This window comes from Gadus chalcogrammus, chromosome 20, assembly GCF_026213295.1.
Source record: "Gadus chalcogrammus isolate NIFS_2021 chromosome 20, NIFS_Gcha_1.0, whole genome shotgun sequence".
Classification (NCBI taxonomy): domain Eukaryota; kingdom Metazoa; phylum Chordata; class Actinopteri; order Gadiformes; family Gadidae; genus Gadus; species Gadus chalcogrammus.
The window spans coordinates 4495366-4508355 of NC_079431.1; the positions used below are offsets into that span (position 1 = coordinate 4495366).

General features: G+C 42.8%; 1 long non-coding RNA gene across 2 annotated transcripts in view; it reads right to left on the reverse strand.

Moving 5' to 3' along the window:
• LOC130373866 (uncharacterized) overlaps positions 1 to 11682 on the reverse strand; it is a 34633-nt gene extending 22951 nt beyond the window's left edge. Inside the window, exons 1-3 of one of the 2 annotated variants that reach the window (XR_008893550.1) lie at positions 11592 to 11676; positions 10582 to 10676; positions 9332 to 9485 (exon numbers count right to left, since the gene is read on the reverse strand). This is a non-coding gene — a long non-coding RNA (uncharacterized LOC130373866). Of the gene's footprint in view, positions 1 to 9331; positions 9486 to 10581; positions 10677 to 11591 lie in introns of both variants that reach the window. The other variant, XR_008893551.1, reaches the window with a different exon arrangement.
• Between the last annotated feature and the right edge of the window lie 1308 nt (positions 11683 to 12990).

The window sequence follows — 12990 nt, forward strand, 5'->3', positions numbered from 1 at the left end:
GTGTTTTCTCATGTACATTATGCTGCATGTGCTAGGCCAAGTGATGATTGGAATGTATGTAGGAACAAGTCCTTAGTGCAAGAGGGAGTGGGCTGGGACCACTGATTAGACCGACCTAAAAACCATGCTAAGAACTAAACCACAAGTCATTCATTCACTATGCATGGAACGTGTTCGCAGGAAGCAACATCAATGGCCAGGAGCAATGGCTGGGAGCAAGTCATCTCCATTCTTTTGGGGTTCGGAGTGTAGTTTATACCATGCAGTATCCGTCTACGGACTCCGGGTTTTCCTTCAGTCCCATCTATGTCTTTAGTGTTTGTTTATTTTTATACTTTCCATATTGAGGGATGGAACAGTAGCAAAATAATGTAATCGAATGGAGATGTAGAAAAATGTCTGATTATCTCATAATGACTTGCTGGAGCCTGCAGAGACACCTGCAGACGAAAGCAAAGCCCCCCAGGGGTGACTCCACAGCAGACAATGCGACAGGAATCCGTGCCACCTCGGGTTGACAGAAGGTGCAAAGCTTAATTTGGAACTTAAACAAATTTATTTTATAAAGTGGCAAATATTAGCATTCCGAGCTTGAGGTTATACCGCAACACTCGGTTCTGCGTGTTAGAATGTTTTAAATGCTAAAAAGTCTAACAACGCAAATTGAGAATTCACAGAGAAAGTCACCCAGGAATATTTCTCAAATGCTTTTCCAAACCAAATCCAAGACCAGTTCAAAAGGCCTTCCGTAATGGATTCAAAAGTGTCGAAGGAGGACTTGTGGGCCCACGCAGCATTCGGAAAGGTGAGTCGACCGCAGGGGATAATTCGGATGTGTTGCTCCGTCGACAGGTGGAGAGAAGGGGGGGGGGGAGAAAGGATACTATTGCTTCCCGGTCCAGCCCTGTTGAGGCTAAATGAGAATAGATTGGTGCTCTCCACACACCTGCCTTCACAGAGCCAATGCAAGCTCCCAAGTTTCCTGAGGAAAGTTCCCGCAAGCTGGCAGGACTGCAGCAGTACTTTGACAGGGGGAAATATAGGGCTGCTTTGAAGTCAGGGGGAAAAAGCGAGGAGAAAGCGTCTGGCAGCTCGTCTCCTGATAGCAACGCATGTGAAGGGGGGAGCGTTCGACTCCCACAGAAGGGTTTGTATAGTAATGTGCCACAGCCGTGTGCTCTGTGAAACATGTACATTTTATCAGACCCATGCAGAAGCATGCGTTAGGATGTCGGTGCGAGCATGCCTCTCCACCTGCTTCCGATTTGCTTTGTGAGGGGGGGGATCGTCTGGAGCATGAACAAGAGCCTAATTGAAAAAAAGAAAAGAGACAAAGAACCTGAATCTGAATTCCTGATGCCTCCGACAGACTAGACTGGTGAAGGCTGAGTCATGTCATATTTCTAACTTTGTTCGGATTCACCGGGTTGGCTGTCTGGTTTCTCGTTTGCTTTGGGATTCTTTGAAATGGGAGCTGATTATAGACATTATTTTTTTTGTGAAAGAAAACTGTAATCAAAGAACGTCAGAGTGAAATTGAACTTATATTTCCTAACATTAATTATAACTCGGAAGGAAAACACAGCGCAAAACCCGTGATTAAGTCATCAAGCTTGTTGAAGAGAGTGCCATAAAATGGCTCTCTATGGTAGAGCGCCCATCTCCATAAACACCAGGGGCATAGCAGGGGTGACAGGTTTTGATGTAGGACATTATTTTAATCAAATAACCTGTTTTTGCATATAGGTTTACATTACATTTCAGTTTTCCTTTTGTTGCATTTGTGAAAGACCCCTCCCCCTCCTGCTCAGTGTCTCTCTTTCCCAGCCCCGCTGGAATACCACAGATACATTACACATTATCCACACAATTATTGGATCAATATTGGATCAATTCATTCAATTGGGACCCACAACACTGCTAGGTTGACTGTTGAGTCTGTAGTTATTCATATAGCTCCTCCGCCCCGAACCTGCGTTTAACCTAGATTGTACATGTCACACTTAGTCCACCTCATGAATATCAACTATATGCTGAAACTGCCCACACCTAAAAAAGATCAGATCTGTTAGAGATTAACCTATTAAAAAAGCGTAACCAAACGTCTAAAGGTTTTTAGACATATGATATCAGGCATTTTAGCCATGATGCCATCGATTTGGCCCGTCTTTAGAAATGCAAGGTCGAAGGTCTCATGTGAATCAGGTTAGGGTTAGCGTTGGACTCATCTGCTGCAGCAAGTGTTTGAAACATCCTAAGATAAATGTTCAGTCAAGGCATGCTGGTCATGAGGAAAGCCTCCCATTGCACTGCTGTTGCTGTTTGCTAAGACGATACTGTGCCATCTAGTGGAGGAACCGCTAACAAGACATGCATGAAGACCAGCAAAAGGGTTATATCAAAGTAAACAAAGGGCCAACTCAAAACATACCAAAGCTTTGCATTAACTTATTCACCATTTCTTAACATAGAAATGTTACTTCTGTATAAAAAATTCCAAGTCCCCTAAAACATTCAGCATAAGACGTGTTTAAGATATTGAATGTGCTCGTAACCTATACATTTGTTTAACCCAAAATTTGTATAACATTTTTGGTATACTTTATCATTCATTTTCAATCATACCCTGACTAAGACTTGCCCAAAACAGGATAAATCAGGTTGTTCCAATGCACCAATGTTTAAAATATCAATCTGATATCTGCGCCGGAAGAAACTTTGAGCAAAGCTTAGTCCTGTGTCATTGTCATTGGCTTGTATCTCTGAATCTTCCCCTTCTAGCTTGCCCAAAAGTGTGGCTTTAAATCCCTATCCCCCTTGCGTAAATGTCTCCAAGATTCAATTGTAATAGAGGGCAGCTCGGAAGGGCATTCTCTGCAAGTTGGCTGGAGACCGTCTCACTGAATTCAAAATGTTCACACATCATTCAAACAACTTAATCCGATCATAAGCAAGTAATATGGCTGTCCCGGCAAAAAAAGTTTAATATACTACTGAAGGTTCATTAGCATAAGGACTGGGCACATATTCAATATAATAGTTTATCTTTGAGTCAAATTATGTTGTCATGAACTAGTGAAATGCACTAATCGTGCAACACAGTTTTAGGCAAAATCAATGATGATGAAAATACATGCCCTAGAGGTTTCATCAGAGACAAAGGCAAAGCTATTCATAAGCAGCGTGTGATGTTTATTGATTTCATGTAAAACTAAACATGATTATTATGGTGTAATATTCCTTTAGTGGCTGTAAGCCTATCATCTGGGACAAAGCCTGCATCTATTTTCCCTGCTGTTATTAGTTGCAGTAAAGTCATCCGATTTCTGAAATAATTTACATTGCTCTAGCTCAGGGAGATAAATAGTGCACCCCTTCATCTGATTGGCCATCATCCACATTGATAACCACCTGGCATAAACTTGCTCCCCCTTTTCTAATTATGTGAAACAATGATGTCTAACGCAGAAATCCAACTCCTTGTCACGACCAAAACGAAAAATAAAAAAACTGAAGGAAGATATCGCCCCGGCTCTACCCAGCCAGCCTGAACCCTTCACTCTTCCTTTCATAATCCTCAACAGTGAAAAGAGTGTTGGATGACAAATCCAGCAGCAGACAGACCAGGGCAGTGTGAAACTTTAGCTGAATCCGGAGTGGGCCCCGAGAGGACTCCATGGCGCGTCCAATTAGCAACGATGGCCCGAGGCTAATGGAAATGTAGATAAGGTCATCGGGACGAATCTAGAGGTATTGCAAGGAACAAGGAAATGGCAGCAGATTGAGACTGGGGTGGGTTAAGATGTTATCTGTCATAAGGTGGCTTGGCCAGTTGAACATACACTTCTTGCTGACCAAGCTTCAACACAGCAGTCACAGGCGGAGGGGAAATAGGGGCATAATTAGGTCATGTACAAAAAAGACTTGATTTAAATGGCCCCCCTGTTAAGAGCAATTCAAAAAACGACTGTCAGCAAGGTCTTTGTAGCCTCCTTTTTCCGGTTTACGCTCGCTGCCGTGTTCCACCTGCAGCATTTGTGAATCCATTCACTGCGCCTCATCTCTTCACAACATACAAAATATAAGTGGAGGGTTCATGGCTGTGTGTCTGCTATGGTATTTCTAGGGAAAACGAGAGAGAGAGAAAGAGAAAGAGAATTAGAGAGAGAGAAAGAGAGAGTCATTATGAGACTCGCGTTAATTCCATTTTAATTGCATCAACGGCCGTCGACCAGGGAAGCTGTGCGTGACTTTTCTGTCAGCTCGTTACGACTGGGGTGGAGGGAGGGTCTTCATCCCCGCTCCCAAGAGACAGAGCTGGAGTGTGGGGGGGGGGGGGGGGGTGGCCCCTGCTGCTCTTCCAGCCTCAAGTCTTTTCCGCGACCCAAAATGTTTTGTGAGGCGTGTGTGTCGGGCATTGACTTCTCCTGAATGTCTGTCATTTTATTTATCTGCTGGCAGTAGATTAGTGAAGTGGGTCAATGAGGATGAGTTGAGAGACGAAACAAACATCCCTTTGAGATGTGCTCACCTACCGTCATGTTATGTGTGCGCCAATGTTTATTTAACGTTGTTGAACACTTTAGTTTAGTTAGACCTTCAGTAGGGTTCTGCACGGCCCTTTCGGCCTTCAGGAAAGCAATTATTAATCTGGGAATAAATTATAGAATCCTACATGAACTATTAGCACTGAATAATTTGTGTCGAAATAGGAAAAAAGGGTAGAAATAGGCAGTTCAAGTTCAGCTCTTTTCCACACCAGAACTTTCTTGATAAAGTTGAGATACAGCGACCATGCAATGAAAACTGGCGGTTAGGTCCATGGATTGAATGCTTCGAGTGTCCGTCCATGTGGGTAGAAACGGCAGCCAATGTCTCGAGATAACATTGAGCCATTCAGCTTCTCCTCAATTTGTATCAGGGTTCCCAATCTGCAGCCGGACAACATTTCCACCGCCATCACAACTGTCCACACGGGCTGCCGACTAAACGGGATGGACTTCATGGGCTCAGCAGCAGAACACAACATGGTCTGCAGCTATAAATGGGAGCATGTGGAGGAGTCTGAAAGGGTATTGGGATTGTTATTTACCCGTTTGTGGCTGTGGCCCATCCGTTCACAATTTCTGGGCATTTGTTCCTTACTCACAGCATCACAAGTATGCATTCATTACATTTCTGTTGCTGTTCCCACCATTTATTGGAATGAAAAGGTTGAGTCAAAGAACAAAATAAACCTCTAGCATATGCATGCTGCCAACCAAAGGTGCTTGCACACTCAAACAAACAAACTCCAAACACCCCACTGCAGAAAGTTTGCCAACAACGAGTCAGCACATTCTCCAATAAGAGATGTGCAAGCATGGCACATCCGGGTGCTGTTTGTTGGACATCTTTACCATGATGGCATGTTTAAAAAGGGGAGGTCGGCTCTTGTCTTAGCCATTCCAAAACTCAACTGAAATCACGGTCTAGCCGATCAGTTACATCAACACACTGCAGTCACATACACACACTTGTGTAACTTATAAACTACCTCTTCATGCAATGTAATTACCTCATTCGACTGAAACTGATCTTAAAAGATCGGGATTTAATTGAATGGATTTTACCTGCTTGGTCATCATATTCTTGACGATAATCTATGTGGTTTATGGACAGTACAATTAAAATCCTTTTCAGGGAAGAATATTTCAATATGATTGTATACATTCCTTATAATTCCCACCTACGGGTTCCACTTTGTTCCTTTAATTAAGAAACGCAAATGAAGAATGCCGAGATGTGCTCAGAGACCAGTTTGTTCTTAGGAGAACCGGAATCTGATCACAGTAATCAAACAATGCAGATTAGGCATCATTCTCAATTCCAACCGTTAATTTAAACAGCTAATTATCCAGATTGTAACTTTGGAGAGATAAAAAAATAAAAACTGCTTATCATTTGTGCGACAGGCACGATAAACGCAGTGTGCTTAAAAATAAACACCGGCACTATACGATCCCCCGCAGACCCCGGGTACCTCAGAACCAAAGAATATGAAAGAGTGCCAATGGTCGGTCGATATTTATCTTGAGCGGATCTTAGCCTATGTCTGAGCGGCATTTTAAATTGGCATCTGTACAACTTCTCGATCTCGGAACCTGGTTGCCAGGCAACGTGGAGCCGGGGCTAGTTTATAACGCTCTGGTTATAGAACTCATATATTCCCTCTCGGCTCTGACAACGCGTTTGAGATACGGAGTGGCAGAGGCTCTCTGCTGACCTACGCAGAGTTACTCTGCAAAATTGAAATCCTTCTCTGTGGTTTACTGCCGATAACAATAGTGCGGGCCAGTAGCTTCCAAAGACTCTCTGCGATTCATCTGCCTGCACAAACACATAAGCATCAACACACACACACACACACACACACACACACACACACACACACACACACACACACACACACACACACACACACACACACACACACACACACACACACACACACACACACACACACACACACACACGTCTGTTGTAATTGTATACATAAGGGACAAAAGAGGAGAGTGGGTTTAAAACGTGGCAGACAAGAGTCAATAAAAAGCGTAAGCTGGATTTCCCAAGTGGGTAAGTGTTGAAAAGTATTCAAAGCTTCCCTGCCAGCGCACATGTTCTTCACTCAGAGTCCCCAAGTTCCACAAGAATCGCATTCACATTGCCGCCCCTCCTCGCCTTATCCCTCAAGAGCCCATTTCTTTCCAGGGCCATGAGATCTCACTTGAAAGGCCCGCTCAGGGTATTCGTCTGAGAGCTGAGGGCCGACACGACCAATGTTACAGTGGCTGAAGAAGCCTCGCTGTATTGAGAAGCCACACTTTGGCGCCAGCTTTTCCCACACTCTCTTGAGGTGAGGGATGGAAACCGTTCAGCTTGATTAGACAAGAGACGCTGGAGAATACACACACACACACACACACACACACACACACACACACACACACACACACACACACACACACACACACACACACACACACACACACACACACACACACACACACACACACACACACACACACACACACACACACACGTAGCCATTGTGCGGCTCAGACGACCATATTGGTCGCCATATTGTTTTCGCAGATTTTCATCCGAGGACCCCGGTGAGCTATATCATTAAAACGATTTACCCTGGATAATTTCACAGCCTACCTGCTGAATTTGTAAACAACATTGATCGGGCGCGGTGTGGCATTACAAATGGCTTCCGTTTCCAAAATTGACAGACGGTAAAATATAGAGTGCGGTGGCGGTGCTAATAATGGATCATGGCCAGAAGACCAACTTGCCATGAATGGAAGCCCTCCTCCATTGATTTCCCATGAATCGAATGTGCGATCACCGCACTCAAGCAGCAGGAAACCTTAACTCTGGAACAAACAATACAATAAAAACACTATCTGAGAAAGGGGAATGCAAGCGGTCACAATAAAATGTTACATTTGCATGAGGAAAGATGTCAGGGTTGTGCAGAGATGGCTTCGCCCTTTCACATATTCTCTCCTCCATTCTTTCTTGCAATGCTTCATGTTGGCAGGGCCTCCTGCCTGCTGTGAGCCGGGGTTGTGTAAGACACAATGGAATTGTCAAAATCTCATCTCGTCGCATTGTGTGCTATTTGAATCCGTCCGCTGCAGAAGAGTTTCTTCATCTTTGAGCGTGAATCTTTTATATTGAGCAGCCGAAATATGGAAGTGAGACTGTGTTATACCAGCAGATCTACAATACATCGATTGTTATTCTGGGATTTTCTTTTATCTTCAGAAAGGGCTATTTACTTTAAACTCCGGGGCATTACATATATTTTACATAGAATAAAAGGAAGGACGCACAGTAGTTATAAAGCAGATTGAAAAAAACCGGTATCTTTTGTTAGCACCATATAACAATACACATTGTTAGAGACTTAAAAGGCTTTTGATACCTGGGGGAAATTTCATTGTTCCAAATTTAATTTGCACGAACAGTATCATTTACTAGTAAATTACATTAACTAATTTGGCAGACACCTTACACCCAAATTGTGCCTTTGTGTCATGTTTTATGACAAGAGAGGGGTTGGCTTAACTCAGGAGGTAGAGTGGTTTGCCTTGTAACATGGTTGCGGCTAGTTTGATCTCCGACCCCTCCTAGCTGAGCGATGAGGTGTCCCTGAGCAAGACACCTCATCCCAACTTCTCACGACGAGGCGCCTTGCATTTTTTGTATATTAATGTGTGTAAATGTGTGTATGAAAGTGTTGCAAGTCACTTTGGATAAAAAGCGTCTGCTAAATGCCCTAAATAAAATAAAAAACATAATAAAATGAGAGCATTGACTCGAATGATCTCTTGGAAATGGAGACAACATTTATAACAAGCCAAGTCAGGTGGTCACATAATACTACTCGATTACTCCCCCCCCCCCCGGGGAGGAGTGTAAGGAGGAGCAAACGAGAGACAAACGAGTGAAGTGGGTTCTGGTAAGTAGGCCAGTGCTGCTTCCCTAGGCGTGCAGTCAGACCAAGTGCATAGTTTTAACATCGAGAACTGAGTTGAGGTCAAAGGGGCAAGGAGAAGTAAGTTCAGCGCAGCCTAGAGAGTGAAACGTAAAAGACAAGTCTCCCTTCAGGAAGGGAATAAAAACACACATCGCTCCAAAGGCTTGCGATGCCCAAGGTCCGACAGACTGCGCTACAAGGCAGAAGCCCTGGGGAGAAGGGCTGATGGAGAGAAATCGAGGACAATCCAGGTTTACGAAAGCAACTCACCGCACTGTTTTGAGTGAACCATCTGGGTTCGCTAATTGGCATCACAGTAGAGAAATGTGATGTCTCAGCACCTAGGTCAAGCTGAATGATGACAGGGTTTTTCTATTTTTTTCCGGACTTCAAAGTCAGTAATGTATCTGTCGCAGAAGTAAAGGATCATTGAACATTTGCAGTTCTGCTGATGTACCGAAAACAGTAATGTTTAACCTGGTTGTATGCAAAACTATATTGTGTTGCACTCATACATCATACATTCACCCACAACTTTGATCCACTCTAACGAGGCAGCGATAGAGCATAGATTAGTCTATTGTTAGCGTTTGTCATGGCCTCTTCTATAAAACCACAGAGATGTTTAAACAGGGCTGTTGCGTTCCGTATTTGGTTGGCCCGGTATTTCAGTATTTGGATACACTTTCATGATGCTTCAGGGATTCGTTTTAACTTCCATCATGAAAAGCCCCCTTTAAGTCATTGACAGTGGCAACCGTACTTAATTAGGCCATCAGGCTGTACGGCGATAATGAATACCTTTTTGCTGCTCGGCGGCGTAGAGAAACGGTGCATTTTGGAGCCTACATGAAACACTGCGCCGACAACAGCAGCAGCCAGCTCCTTGGCACCCATCCGCTCTTCATCTATGAAGCAAATTGGCTGCCAGCCAGCGAGTCCGGCTCTCTCCGCCCTTAATGAAGCCAGAGACAGAGAAGACGGCCCTGTCAATTTGTTCCCAATATCCCAGGAACAGCCCTTGTCCCAGCCCGCCCACTTCAATCCTCCACACTATTAAAGGATTCTCAACCCATGCGGAAAGCAGAAGAAACCGTTAAAGATTTATTTAGAATGTGTCTTGTGTTTTATATTTTTTTTATTTATTATTACTGCATAGAATAAAATAAACTAAGTCATCACTGGTGGAAGAACGATTTGCGGGAGGCCCCGTTTAATAGAGTGGTGGGGGCGGGGGGGGGGCTGGGGCTAATAACCAGCAAACGCCGCAATGAACGTCGTGTTTGGTTTATTATAGAGTGGCTTTAATGACGGATTTCTGCCAGACTTGGAGTAGGGCTCTGAGCTACTGTACCTTGTTTCCACCCATTTCACTCAGACTTTGAAGCCTTTCTCTGGCAGTTTAACAGAGTGACAGCTAAACCGGCCGTTTTAACCAGGAAGTAATAAGAGACCTTGCCCATCAGGGTAACATAAATACTGACATTGTAAGCTAAAGGCTTGCCGCTTTTGTCACCTTTGACAAAGCGTCTGCTAAGAGGGGACTGCAGTTCTCTCCCTCAAAGAGCTTTTCTGAAAATAGAGAAAAAACAATTTTCTATTTACCCCGTGATTTGTGTTAACCCCATCCCCAACCAACTGCCGGTTCAAACCAAGATTAATGAGTTAATTCAAACCATTCTGGCGCTCTCTTCCGTAAAGAATCGCGGATGTGGGTGTCATTATGTACTGAGAGGCTTTCGTGCCGTCTAGCATCCCTGACTTAAATGAGATGACTTAATCTCAATTGTGTCAAGTAAACACAAAGAATTTGGATTAAACGTAAGAAGCGAGAAAATGCTTTACTGAATCAATCTTGCTTTAAGAACGGGAACATTGGATTTTAAGTGCGGACCAAAGGCCTATTTAGCCTGATAAGGCACATCGATAGCAGCTGAGTTCTTTGTTCAGCACGGCATTTATCTGCAAAACATCAACGTCTGGCCCTCCGTCTAAGGCTTCACGTGAAGGAGAAAGGTCAGGAGGCGGCAAGATAGATGGAGAAGACTCACCGCTTGGTGCCAAAAGACCAACCAGGGTCACTCTTCTAAGTTTCAGTGGATTAGAGCATTGATCCCTCCAAAAGCCAAGCCCCTGTGAGTGTTGGCTGTACATAACAACTCATGATTAATGATTGAGCATTCATATCCATCACAACAGGATTGTGTGCATGTAACTGTATATGTCAAATATTGTAATCACTGGGTAGGCCTAGTCAGAAACAACCGGATATATAAACAGGGTCAAATCATTCCATAGACATAATAATAGGCTAACTTCAGAAAACTCAGAGCTTTTCTATGAGGCTAGACCTCAGTAGTAGCCCCAGGATGAAAAGCTATTCCAAAGCTCCTTTTGTTGTCTACAACGTGGATCAACAGAAAATAAGATCACAAGCTAATAGGGAATTTGTAGTAGACGTCACACAACGTCATAACTCTATGGTGAACGCAACGTTTTTGGAGGTCGCACCGTATCCTTTTTAATAATAACTACTTGCTCTCCAAGTCCTACTTATAGTTGTAAAAGTAGCCTACTTAAAGTAGTAGTTCTCTGGTTTATTTCGCCCAAAATTCGACAGAAACTCTGCCCTCCTCTATTTCAGGAACATAATACTCCTGTTGGTTCGTCTCCACATTCCTATCAAGCAAAGTTAACGGAATTTAAGTCATTTGATTGTGTTGACACACCGGCGTCACGCGGTATTATTTAGTGTTTATTGATAATTCGATATCAGCCCGAAGTCAATTCTAACATTCTTTGACTATTATCTTGAATTGAAACATACTGAGAAAGCCATGGCCGAGCCAGAAGGCAAAAAAGGTGAAATCATAAATCGAGTTAAACGCTCACATTTTCATCTTCATTATTTGAGCCAATTAAGAGGTTATGAGCTCGGGTAATTTTGGGTAATTGTTGTTGTCTTCGGGCAGCGATGAAATCCCACTGATTTGTTAACCGATATATTATAGGCTTTTTATGCATTGAGCAAAACTAATCAGTATGAAAATAGTGCAAATACCTTATTCATGGCAGCTTTAGACCACGGGTGTCTTTTGTGGATTGACCTCACTGCGACCTTACAATTAAAAACCCTATATCGCCCCTTAGAGGCGACCGTTACATTTCAGTAATGAGTTACAGTTGTAGGCCGTGTTCAAGGAATTTATAATTAAATAAATGTAATATATATTTTTCTTTTTTAATATATCAAATGAAATAAACGAAAATCTCCTGCATACTCTTCATATAACCAGTAAACACTAAACTATATCAAAAAGTTAAATTAATTAATTCCAGTTTATTTGAAAGACTAATTATTGCAGTAGAACCTCGAAAAGGTGTGTTACTTTAATTGAACTTTAGGTGCAATCTGATGTTTAATGGTAACAGTGGACAACATTTTATTCGATAGATTGCCAAACCACCGGTATAATGTCTTTGTGTAATGACGATGGTTTTTCCACTAGATGGCCCTTGTAACCAGTTGTGACCAAAGGGCCTTGGTGGCCTTTCGATTGGGCACTCCTGTGGCGCTTCCTGTAGAACTCTCTTTGATTTGTGCTTACAATGCTACTCAATGCACAACAACTAAAAAATTTCCCGAAATAATGAGTGCTTTATCAATTAACATTATATCAGAACAGTTCCTGTACTTGGGCAGATCCCATCAATGAATTATAGTTTTTCTCAGTCGCTTTGGTACATTTCTCAGATCAGAATTGAAGTTCTCAAAACTATCTGTTCAATCTATCTGTGACACAAATCATTGTGTCACTTGTGCACATCAAAAAAGCATTTTCTCATTTCTTTGAGCAAGTTGCAAATCCTTTGGTACATTCATGCAAATGATTATGTACAATTCTCTGCTCTTTCCTACATTATCAATTGCTTATGTCATGTTGATCAAAATGTATTGTAATGGGTCTCTTTTGAATAGTCTCACCCCCACAACATTTAGGCATTAGTTCATTGCATAAGTCTTTACATGCAAAATGGTTGAACAAGTTGTCATGATATGCCATGCATATTTCTATACATTTCCATTAGACTTTTTTTCTAAATCTGTCCTGAATTGGAAAATTGCTACCAGGTGAATCTTGACTTTGGTGGATCTCCTGAACCATGAACTGGCAAGTATATATATATAGCTGGAGCACAACACAATGTTACATTGTCTGACAATGGAAGGACAAGGAATTTGACAGGGTCAACAGCCAGAGAGAAGAAGAAGAGGAAGAGGAGTGAGGCTGCCTGAGAATTTGTGGCCCACCAAACAGGAACGTCAGGAGGTGTAGGAAGACTGCACTGTAATTCCTACAGCAATGCATGCACAGTTTACCCTCAGGAGATTTTCCTATGTTCACATTTCTAGAAATGACATGGTCTGTCAACAAATTACAGTACAAACAGTCAAAGCG